The following is a 12,449-nucleotide window of genomic DNA, read 5'->3' as shown; positions in this document are numbered from 1 at the left end:
TAATAGTGAGAATAAATTTGTGCAAAATATGGCGTTTATACCTAATTCCTCTGTTATTGTGAGATAAACCTCATGCCATATAAATATTTTTTTGGAAGCTTTGAGTGAGTCATATGTTTCGTGTGATTTAGAACTTGTCGTAAATATTCATTTCGAGACCGCACGAAGCGTTGTATAAGGAAGAATATAATATTATCACAATTCCCTCAAACCATCCTCCAAATTACAAAAACCTTATCCAAAACCTTACCACTTTATCCCTCTCACCGGTAAAATACAACACTGATCTTTTACCAACAGACCCTAAAGAACTGGAAATGCATTCTTTAGATTTCAATTTCCCTTGGTACATACATTTGGCAAAACCTAGGTTGCCTCCATAACTTAGGGAGAGAATCTTTCTCTTTTGCAATGTGGCGAGGAAAAAGTGGCGCCAAGACGATTAAAGGCCACCATATTGTGGAGTTTCCAAAACCGCAATGAGAAGAAGAGAAAAAGATACGAACGATGCTTAGGATGCGAAAACTGCTCCCACGAAGGAAGATGTAGAAAAAGTCAAACTCAGTCTCAACATGTATATACCGAACTAATGAGGGTAGGTGTCACACCCCAACCTAAGGCGAAATGTCAGGGCGTGAGCTGATTACTCACAGCTCTCATGGTACTATTATGCAATTCTTAAAACTGACAATATCTATTTAATTTGATTAAATGATCCAAATAATTCAAGTACAAAGTACAAAATCCATAATCATACAACAATACAATTTATATTACAAATGATCTTGATTAAAATTTTTCTAACTTAAATTCTTCACTAAGTCATAACCAAATTTTGCAAATCGTTCAAACAATAACCTGCATATGCGTATAAAATAGAAAATTTTCTTAACAACACATGTTGAGTGAGTAAAACACCAGTTTAAAATACAACAATAACAATATATAATATATAAAGAAAGATGCAAACTGTTCCTGTGAGAATAAACAATTTAACCATATCATATAAACAAATCACACAAATATAAAGATAGGGCTAAATTGTTGCCATGCGTCGGGCATTGGATACCAAAAATGAGTTGTCGGTGAAACCATTGTCAATGTGCCGGACGTCGGCCACTACGACCGTCGTATGATCATACTATAATGAGAATATGTTGGACCTCTCCGAAATGTATTCAAATAAAGCAAGTAATCAAATAGCAAGTTAGGCATAAACTGATATACACATAAGGATTAAACAGTTGCGGTTTTGAATACTAGATAATAGATAAATACTGTAAATACGCATATGTCTCCAAAAGATATAAAATAAGTAAAATAGGGTAGTGATTACTCACATGCTCAAATAATCAAAGCAGGAAAGAATACGACAAAAAGCGATAAATCACGCTCTTCGGGAATTACCAATGATAAATCCTAAGTAACAATAATTGCGGAATAAATAACTATAATTTAAATAACTAATTTAAAATTATATAGAGAATAAAAAATTCTACGATCGAGTGAGTACTAGCTAAAGTTAATTATCACTTTTAATTATCAAGTTTATAATAGGTAGCATATCTTTAATAAAGTTATAATTATAAATAAAATACTTAACAATATGTAAATAATATTTATAAAACTTAATGGTTTATATAAACAAACTTGTTTATTTAAATCTAAAAATATGCTTAATGTATTTATATATGTATATATATATTAATAAAGATTTATTTTATATTAATATTAAAAATAATATATAATAAATAATAAATAATAATATTTATATAAAATTTGATATTTTATAAATTATTTAAACCTATAACTATATTCTAATATGTTAATTTACAATAAATTATATACATATATTTTAACTTAAAACCCTTTTTAAATATTAAATCCTTTATTATTTAAACTTTAGCAATTTTAACAAGTATTATATATATATATATATACATACATATATGGTTTAACCAAGCTTCGGAAAAATGATCGCTTAATATATCAGTTTCGATAAAACATTGATTTACTTATTGTATTTATAATATTTGAAATATAATTTAATTGATTAAATAATTACGTATAATACTTAAACAAAATTACAAAAAAAAATCATCAAAACGGGTCTGGAGGGCTCGAACCTGCGCCCTTCAACACCCAAAGCCCTTACTCCAACCCAACAAGCCAACTGATCTAGCATGATAGTTGAGTGTTAAACGTAAACGATATATTATAAATATACCCAAACAGAAAACCCCAAATTGATAAGAACCCTAAATCTACAATTGACCAATATGTTTGTTTTAGGTTAAATTAACATTGGGGGTTTTGATTAACGGCTATAGGCGATCACATTACAACTTTTAATTACTTCGAGCCGGCGGATTGAAGACGAGCAATGAGATGAACAGCCAGCCAAAGCAAGAACAAGAACAGCCACTTGCAGGTCGTTATGAACCAATTAATCATTGGGTTTCAAAGGCGCTGCTATGAGGGTGTTATAGTTTGTTTAACGAGTAAAGGCGGTTTAGTATAACAAGAAATCCGAATCGCATAAGATCATTTTAGCATAATCACGAGTGTTGGTATGGTTGATTAAGGCAAGAGGATCATAAATCCCAACTCAATTCCTATATTAGAATGAGAATTGTGGTTCAAGAAATCAAATGGATCTACGGTTGCGGATTTTGGGGTTCGAATACGGGTAAATGGGTACGGATTGCTGGGAGAATAGATTATTATATAATAATATGTTTACATATTTACTATTTTAGTCCCTGCAGTTTGGATCTGGATACAGAAATAGATTAGAGTTTAGATTTGGGTGAAAATTGTATATATATTAAAGTTAAATGAATATTAAGTATATATATAATTAAATAAAATAATATTTTAGTGATTAATTTTCCAAAAACGCAGATGGGTTGAGTAACAGATATAATATATTTGGTGTAAAATCCGAGTTGTTACAGTGGGGGCTATTAGGCTCAAAGCCGAATGATCCATTAGAGTTGTGTTCAAAGCAGGATTGAGGAATAACTTATCCACATCCTCGACAAAACTAGTATTGACAATATGACCTTAAAAGAGCACTATATTTTTAAAAAAAATAAGCCATCGGGAGAAAAAGAGCTAACCATTGAAGACATCCTAAGACTCCCGACAAAAAGCTGAAGTTGTATTTACCATCCTCATCCTCATTATCCTAAACCCTTGAACCATAAAAAAAATACCCAGTCCCTATTTAAACAAAACCAACCCATATTACCTTCTAATCTATGCAACCCTTCACAAAGGTGGAGATTTGAACTTGTTACAAGCTTATTTATCACAGGTTACGTTTTGGCTAAGAGTGTTCACATACATACATCACATGTATTTATATATACAACCGAGCGTGAGTGAACATTGTGATAACATGACGTTTTGCATAAACAGAAGCTCATAAAAACAAATCATCTTTTTATATATCACTGCATATATTCTAACGTTGGTTATTTTGTTCCCATTATCATGGAACACTTTTGGGGATGTTAAGCTGTGGTCTAGACTTGCTATTTTTAGAGAATATTAATAAATAGCTTGCTTGAGGACAAGCAAGTTTCAAGTGTGGGGATGTTTGATGTATATAAAAATATACATCTTCTTAGCATCAAATAATCTCTAAAAACTGAAACTTCTATCAAATAATATAGCTCAAATGGCTACTTATCTCGTTAAAATGTACATTCAGGTAAACCCAAGCCTTAAATGAAGAAACAAGCGAAAAGCCGAAGAAACATGAAAGAAAACCCAAAAAACACCCCAAAACGCCCCCATGCTTCTCTATGCAAGAAAAGACAAAATATTGGACACGTGGGCACGGGGCCGTGCCTCAGGAAGCATGGGGTCGTGGTCACCTTCAAAAAAGACAAAAGATATATAACAAAAGACCAAAAACACGGGGTCGTGATTTAGGAAGCACGTCCCTATGCTGAGTCAGAATGTACGATCTGACAGAGAATTTAATGCATCTGGACACGTGGACACGGGGGGGGGGGGGAGGGGGGCGTGCCTCATAGAGCATGGGACCGTGCCTGAGTGCCCAGACAACCTATAAATAGAAGAGCATGCTGCACTCATTTGATGTGCTTGAAGAAAATCTCTATATGGGGTTCTCTTATAAAAACACCCATATTACACTAATATTAAAGATCTTGTGGAGAGTTTGAATGCTTGGAGGTTACCATCATCCATCATCCATCACCATTGAACAAGGAAGCTTCATCCAGCATTTGGTTAGATTGTTCTAGGGTTGATCATGTGTTTGTTATCTTTACCTCCTTTGATGTGTACAATCATGCTCATTATGAGCTAAACTCCATTTACCATATAAAATCTTTGAAGAAGCATTGTTTTACTTGATAATTATGTTAAACATGTGATTTAGTTTGGTAAATTACATGGTTATTTTGTAATTATCCTTTGATGAAGAAATGTTTTATCACTTTAAATTAATACATCAAGGTTGATGACTAATAATCATTTATGTTAACTCATGTTCTTGGAGACTAGAAATGGTAAAAAGAATACATTGACAACTTATTCAATATAGAACATGGATCCTTATATTGTACTTAGAAATGATGAGATATAGGATATGATCTATTTCTCTAGTCTTGATAATTCTAAAATAAAATTGTTAACACAATTGCTTAGGTTATCATGCTACTTAAAGAAATTATATGTTAATGGAATGTGTAACTATAACATAATTAAATCAACCAAGGGGAGGCTGTGTGAGTTAACTACAACCACCCGAAGTTGTTAGGATTGATAGAAATCGAAGTCAATCCTAATCGTTCTACTTTACCAAACTACTTGTCTACTTAAATTGACATTCTCGTGGAAGTATGAGATTAAGCAAGGATGGACTTGAAAATACGCATGCTACTTTCTTTTATGTCATAGAATATGTTCACCTAGAAATGACGGACTATTCTATCATATTATATTAAGGCAAGTTTATCACATGTTTACTTAATAATCGTCAAGAAAGAATGGAGTGGATTCTTGATCTTAGATGGTAGCCATCATATAACTAATTTACTCATTTAGAATTTCTCTTCTCATCACCTACATATTATATATAATTACTTCTAGTTTATAAACAATTTAAAAACCAACCCCAAAATGATTAAAACTCTCCGATTAAACTAAAATGAAGATTCATTAATGGAAACATTTGTGTCCACGGATCGATACTTGGTTCTTACAAGTACTATTCTACATATACGACATGTACACTTGCCTATTTTGTGTGTGTTTAGTCTTAGTAGAAATCACTTTTATAAATTTAAAATACGAACTTGTGCAAAAGCTAAATCACCTCTTTTATATTTTACCGTACGCACCGCACACATCATTAACCCTAGCATCTCCAATCTCGGCTCTCTCAAGACGTGACAAGTGATCGGCCGCTACATTCTTGGCACCTTTTTAATCATGGATTTCGATATCAAACTCTTGAAGCAATAAGATCCATCGGATGAGATGAGGCTTAGCGTCCTGCTTGTTGAAAAGATAACGAGTGGCAGCATGATCCGTGTAGAAGACTGTTTTGGACTGAACAAGATAGGACCTAAACTTAACAAATGCAAACACTACAGCTAACAGCTCTTACTCGATGGTGATGTAATTCTCCTGAGCACCGTTTAGGGTCAGGCTCACATAGTAGATCAGGTGGAAGTGCTTCTCCTATGGCTGTCCAAGCACTACTCCAACGGCATAGTCGCTCGCATCGCACATCAACTAAAATGGCAAGGACCATTCGGGAGCAATCCTGATCGGGCCGTTAACGAGTATTTGTTTTAGAAGATCAAACGCCTCGATACACTGTTCAGAGAAATAAATGTAGCATCTTTCTTTAGTAGCTTGGTCATTGGTCTCGCAATTTTCGAGAAATCTTTGATGAACCGGCAATAGAAACTAACATGACCTAAGAAGCTATTGATGGATCTCACAGAAGTGGCCGAGGGAAGATTAGAAATGGTTTCAATCTTAGCTCGATTGACCTCGATTCCCGCACTCGAGATCTTATGTCCTAGAACGATGCCCCCGCGTACCATGAAGTGACACTTCTCCCAGTTGAGGACTAGGTTAGTGTCGACGCAACGAGCCATCATCCTATCAAGGTTGGAGAGACAATGATCGAATGACTTCCCGAAGACAGAAAATCGTCCATGAAGACCTCCATGGAATCCTTGATCATATCGTGAAAGATCGCCACCATACATCTCTGGAAAGTAGCTAGAGCATTACAGAGTCCAAAGGGCATACGTTTACAGGAAAACGTGCTGTAGGGGCAGGTGAACGTGGTTTTCTCCTGATCATCATGTGAGATCGGGACATGGAAATATCTGGAGAAACCATCCTATTAACCGTAGTACTACTAACCCGTTGAACGCTTAAGCATCTGACCAATGAATGGCAGAGGAAAATGATCTTTCTTAGTGTCATCGTTCAGTCTACGGTAATCGATGCTGACTCTCCAACCGGTCATGGTCCTAGTAGGAATAAGCCTTTTCCTTTCATTGGTGACGACAATCATGCCACCCTTCTTGGGAACCACTTGGACCGGCCTCACCCATGCGCAATCAGAGATGGGAAAAATGATTCCCGCATCAAGGAGTTTCATGATTTCTTTCTTAACGATTTCTAGCATTTTCGGATTAATCCTCCGTTGAGGCTGAACGACGGAATTATCCTCCATGTGGATTTTATAAATGCAGAACGACGGATTAATCCCTTTGATGTCGATAATCTTCCATGCTATCACATCCTTGTGCGCTTTCAGCGCCTTCAACAACTTCAACTTCTCAAACTCTGTCAGGGCATACGCGATGATGATGGGTAGCTTCCTCTCTTCGTTCAGAAATGCATAATCCAAGTGAGCGGGTAGATCATTAAGTTCTAAAGAAGAAGGAGGGCTCTCAACGGAAGGCTGGTCCCTCGAATCATGTGGCACGATCTCAACAGCCGACTCTGAATCTAGTAGTGGTGACACGGTGTCATCCATCAATGGTTGAGCGGACATGACAACCATCTAAACCTTTGAAATCTCCCTATCGAGAATCTGTGGGTCCAAGGTAGGTTCTCCACAGATGTTTGTGAAAAACTCCCGCACATGCGATACGATGGTATCAACAAAATACAAGGAGTCGTCCACCGACTTGAGGTGCTTGAGTGACTGTCTTAATTCAAATGTGACATTATCATCCCCAACTCTCAGAATCAGTTTGTCCTCACGGACGTCGATCAACGCCTATGCGGTGGCAAGGAATGGTCTACCTAAAATGAGAGGGACACTATCATCCTCATTCATATCCAGAATGACAAAGTCCACTGGGAAGATGAACTTGTCGATACGAACGAGCATGTTCTCGACCACCCCTCGCGGGTATTTCACCAATCGATTTGCAAGCTGGATACTCATTCCGGTTGGCCTCGGTTCGCCATGACCCAACTTACTGAAAAAAAAATATGGCATAAGATTGATGCTGGCCCTAAGGTCGGCCAAAGCATGTCGAACCGTATCATCTTTTAAGATTCAAGGAATCGTGAAACTCCCAGGATCGGCCATCTTTTCAGGCAGATAGATTCTCCTTATTGGAAAGAATTTCGTTGAGGAATTTGGCATATTTGGGCATTTGAGTGAGTGTAAGATCCAGAAATTTCTAAGAATAATATTTAATATATTATTTATTTATGGTGGGAAAGTTTACTTAAGTTAGTAGATAATTACTAAAATAATAATGGTGGAAGGATAAGTAAGATAATTAGATGGAATTAATTATGGACCAAAGCTAAAAGATGGGCCTAAGGTTCATGGATTAAGGGAGTATAAGTACCCCTTAAAACCCTAATTCTTTCCATTTTCACACATCTCTACACCATAGCCTACACCATAAAAACACACACTTCTTCAATTCTCGTTTTTGAGAAAACCACCCACAAAGACACAAAGATTCCCGGAGATCTAATTGTCGGATCGATCTCAAATTTTAACTGAGTGTTAATGGTATATAAATGAAGATTTCAATATTTTAGATCTTCGATCAGAGGTCGGAAAGTCCAGTTTTTATCATAAAAACCGTAGCAGCTCAAAAATGACGATTTCGGCGACTGTTCAGCTGTTCCGACGACTGTAGAGGCGGTTTCTGGCGAAGGAGAGCTAATGGATTCGTAGACCGGGCGAGACGGTTCTGTGGCCACTTGAATCACTCAATTCCGAATTCGTTTGATATGGTTTCGGCCTATTCGAGTGATTTTGATTATAAACATCAAAGGTACGTTTTTGTTAAAAAGGTTTACTTTTCATGTACGGATTTACATGAAAATTGGTAAGATGATAGATCGGGTCATGATTATTGATAAAGTAATGAACTTGATTGTAAACGAGTTAGTTGGTTCGTTACGGGTAAAACGAGTAGTGTTCGGTTTGTGAAAAAGACGGGTAAACGAAGTCGGTTTTGCATGAAACTTGGTAGGATAGTAAATCGGGTATTGTTATACCCTAAAAATTTAAACTTGATGTTAAAAGTGGACATAATGAACTCGTTAGTATTTACGGTTCACTTAAAAACCCTAGATCTAGTTAAAATGGGTTTGAAATCAATAAAGGTTTGAACTTTATTAATAAAAAATCTAGATCTTGGTCTAGAATGGAAAGGAAAACGTTTATGAGGCTATATAATACAAAAATATGAGTATGAGTGTCAATGTACGAAGTGATAATGACAAAAAGGGTATTACTACCCCAACAGTGGGGTATTTGAATATATGGTTACTCGAATACATATGGTATTCGAATAAATACCCATTTGAACATATGAAGTATTATAACCCTATCATAACGAATACTTTGCCTTAGAATACAATGCCCCATGGATAACATGTCATGCGAATACAAGACTTGCATATGTAAACCTATTCGAATAAAGGTCATTCGAATACAAGATTTCATGTGCAAGCCTATTCAAATACTGAAAGAAAGAAAGATTATACAAGTGTTGTCCATTCGAATACAATTTGTATTCTAAAATATACCCATTCGAATACAAGGGAAGGCAAATATAGAGACACTTGATTAGAATAGACCAGACATAACTGTTTCTGCTGAAACTTGAATTATGTGATGAGGGCCAATAATTGATACACGTAATTTAAATATAGTTAGCCGAGCTCAATTAAAGAAAGGAATCACTATTTACTCGGAAGGAAACAGGAGAAAGATGAGTTTCTAGCCCCGTTTCTTTGTCATGTTTTTGGGGTTGTGTGCATACTCAATGTGAACTTTAATACACTTACCTTAAATGGTAAGTGTATGCTATGATGAGTTATGTGATAGTATGTATGAATGTTATGAATGAATGTTTGTCGGTGCGTGAATGATCTTCGGATATTGCACGTATCGTCAAGGAGTATGGTTGTTAGATGAATGATGTGAAGAACGCCTAGAGTGTTCGTATCCTACGATGTAATTATCGTATATGTGAGGTATGTGTAAGTAGGTACATGAATGGTATGTGAGATATACGTCCGGCATAGTATGTTAGGATGGCAGATCTCTTTAAACTACTATTGGACCTAGACTCGATATGTGATAGCCTAAATAAGGACTGTGAACCTTATTAGCATTCCTTATACGGATATAATTGAGCATTCGTTCCTTCTATGGATCAGGTATATAGTTCCTTCTATGGATAAAGTATAGTGGTCCTTTTATGGAAGGTATATAGCTAGGGTCCCTTCTATGGGTAACGTTAAGGATCATTCCATGGATAATATCAAGGGATCCTTTTATGGATAGTTTATGTAGACTCTTCTATGGGTGATTCAAGTTGTTACTTCTATAAATGATGGTAATTGTTATTCTAATAGATATTATGCAATGGTCCTCTTACGGATAATTATAAGGTGTCAGGAATGAAGTTCGGTTTATGTATGTATACGTGAATGTATGAGAATGTATTGTACGTTACCTGATTAACTAGAACTCACTTAGCGTAGCTGACTTGACGTTGAATTTACTAATAAACACAGTTCTAAATATCATAGTTAATCAAAAACTTTCGCGGAAATAATAAAACATAAATCATTCGTTACAAAACATCCAAACTTGTCTTTAATATATAACATAGCATAGTTTATTTGAAAATCGTGAAAAGTCTTCTATGGATGCCAGTCCCTCCAAATCATGCCATGTGTCTGCCCCTCAAGCCAACTGCTTCAATCTATTCACCTGCGTGCATACTTAAAGTCAGCTATGCAAAGTGATTTCTATTTAAAACATGCAATATACAAAACATTCACATACTTACTTATACTTATCCAAAGATACATATTACTTACTTAACCTGTTCATTCTTTCTTTCGTACATACATAAGTATACACCTTCATTCTAACTTTCATTCTTTCTTCCTTTCATACTTTCATAATTTATCTTACTTTACATACATATTTATATGTTTTAAAGAGCCTTTCGCCCAATAACCTCACAGATATTGTTAGGGTCTGCCACCCTTAAAGAGCCTTTCACGCTATAACCTCACAGATATTATTAGAGTCTGCCACCCTCCTTCACAGATATTATTATGGTCTACCACCCTCTTACCATCAATTCATACATACCTTCCTTTTCGTTTTTATTTATATACTTTTATACATACTCTTAATCCTTTCTACATCATTCTTATATCATTCATACATCATTCATAGACATTCATATATTATGCATACATCATTCATAAACATATACATAGCATACACTTACCACTTAAGGTAAGTGTCTTAACTAATCACATAGAGTAAGCACACAGCATCGAAAACATAACAAGGAAGTGGGGCTACAAACTCAAATGGATCCTGTTTCTTTCTAAGTTTATAGTAATGCCCCTCTTTAGCTGTGCACGGCTAACTGTATAATAATTACAAGTATTAAATAACTGGCCCTATCCATATCATGCTTAATAAAACCCTCAACGAACGGAGGTCCGGGGGTAGCGCCCCTGGCAGCGGGGTTCTAAGGTCAGTAGCCCCTAGCGGGGTCCAAGGGGCAGAGCCCCTAGCTGGGGTCGAGCTATCCCATTCGTCATTAACTTATCTTTACCAAAATTTCATCATAAACAGTCTAAGTCTGAACTAATCTAATCGAATTCTCCATTCTAATCAAATCATAGTTTCTTTTCGAATGGACTTTCTATTCGAATGGCAGATTCTATTCGAATGGACTTTCTATTCGAATGGAAATTTCTATTTGAATGGATTTTCTATTCGAATGACAGTTTCTATTCGAATGAACTTTCTATTGGAATGGGCTTTCTATTCGAATGGCTATTTTTATTCTAATGGACTTTCCATTCGAATGACAATTTCTATTCGAATGAACTTTCTATTAGAATGGCAGTTTCTATTCGAATGGACGTTCTATTCGAATGGGCTTTCTATTAGAATGGCATGCAGCTTTTCCCTCTTTCTTTCCATCCTTTATTTTCTTTCTCTCTCTCTATTCGAATACCTCTATTTCGAATACTTTTTCATTCGAATACTCTTATAGTAATGTGATGTTGCTAATTTTATTACTTATATTAACGCCCATCATTATATTTTCCATTATTTCCTCTTTTAACCATTTCTATTTCATCCCTCGGCTAAGATCTAGCTCGTTTGAAAATAAAGTCTAAAATTTTATTGATTTCAAACCCGTTTAGCTAGATCTAGGGTTTATAAATGAACCGTACCTACTAACGAGTTCCATAGACCATGATTTAATGTCAAGTTTACATTTTTATTGCATAAAACGCCCGATTTGCATTTATGCCAAAACTTTAAGGCAAACCGTTCTTAAAAACACAATCTTTAAGCTTAAAACGTACCTTTTTGGTTCACTTTAAGCCATGGCTAGCTTCAATACGTGACTAGGAACGTTATTCTCGCTTGTATAACAAATATCTCACACAAACGTTTCTATATTTCAAATGCGGATCTTGAGCCGTAAGGTTTGAGAGGGTTAGTGTGTATTTTAAGTGTGTAAGGAGACTAGAGGATAAGAACGAGGGTTTTAGGGAGGTTTAAGGGGCTTATATACCCTTAAGCCCATGGACCTAAGGCCCATCACCATCCCTTATTCCATCTTTCTTTGGCCAAGCCCAAAGTTTATTATATTATTTAACTTAACTAAATATAAACACATCCTTAAGTAAACGAAGCTTCTTTTATTTATTATTATCAAATGTAGGATGTTACACGAATAGATTCTCTCAACGCTGGAGTTGGTATTGGGCTTGGTAGCCACTAGCTTGTCCCCCTAGATAGTTATTCTAATTTCTCCAGCCAGTGTTCTCGCTAAAAGCGGGGTTTTGATATCTCAAAGGGTTGTTGATGAAGTCAACCTCCTCCTGATTGTTATCTGGCTTAACACGAT

This window comes from Bidens hawaiensis, unplaced genomic scaffold, assembly GCF_021521415.1.
Source record: "Bidens hawaiensis isolate Kalapana, Puna unplaced genomic scaffold, B.hawaiensis_p1.1 tig00008861_1, whole genome shotgun sequence".
NCBI classification, from domain to species: domain Eukaryota; kingdom Viridiplantae; phylum Streptophyta; class Magnoliopsida; order Asterales; family Asteraceae; genus Bidens; species Bidens hawaiensis.
The sequence above is the reverse complement of the archived record's forward strand: the minus strand, read 5'-3'. Positions refer to the sequence as shown.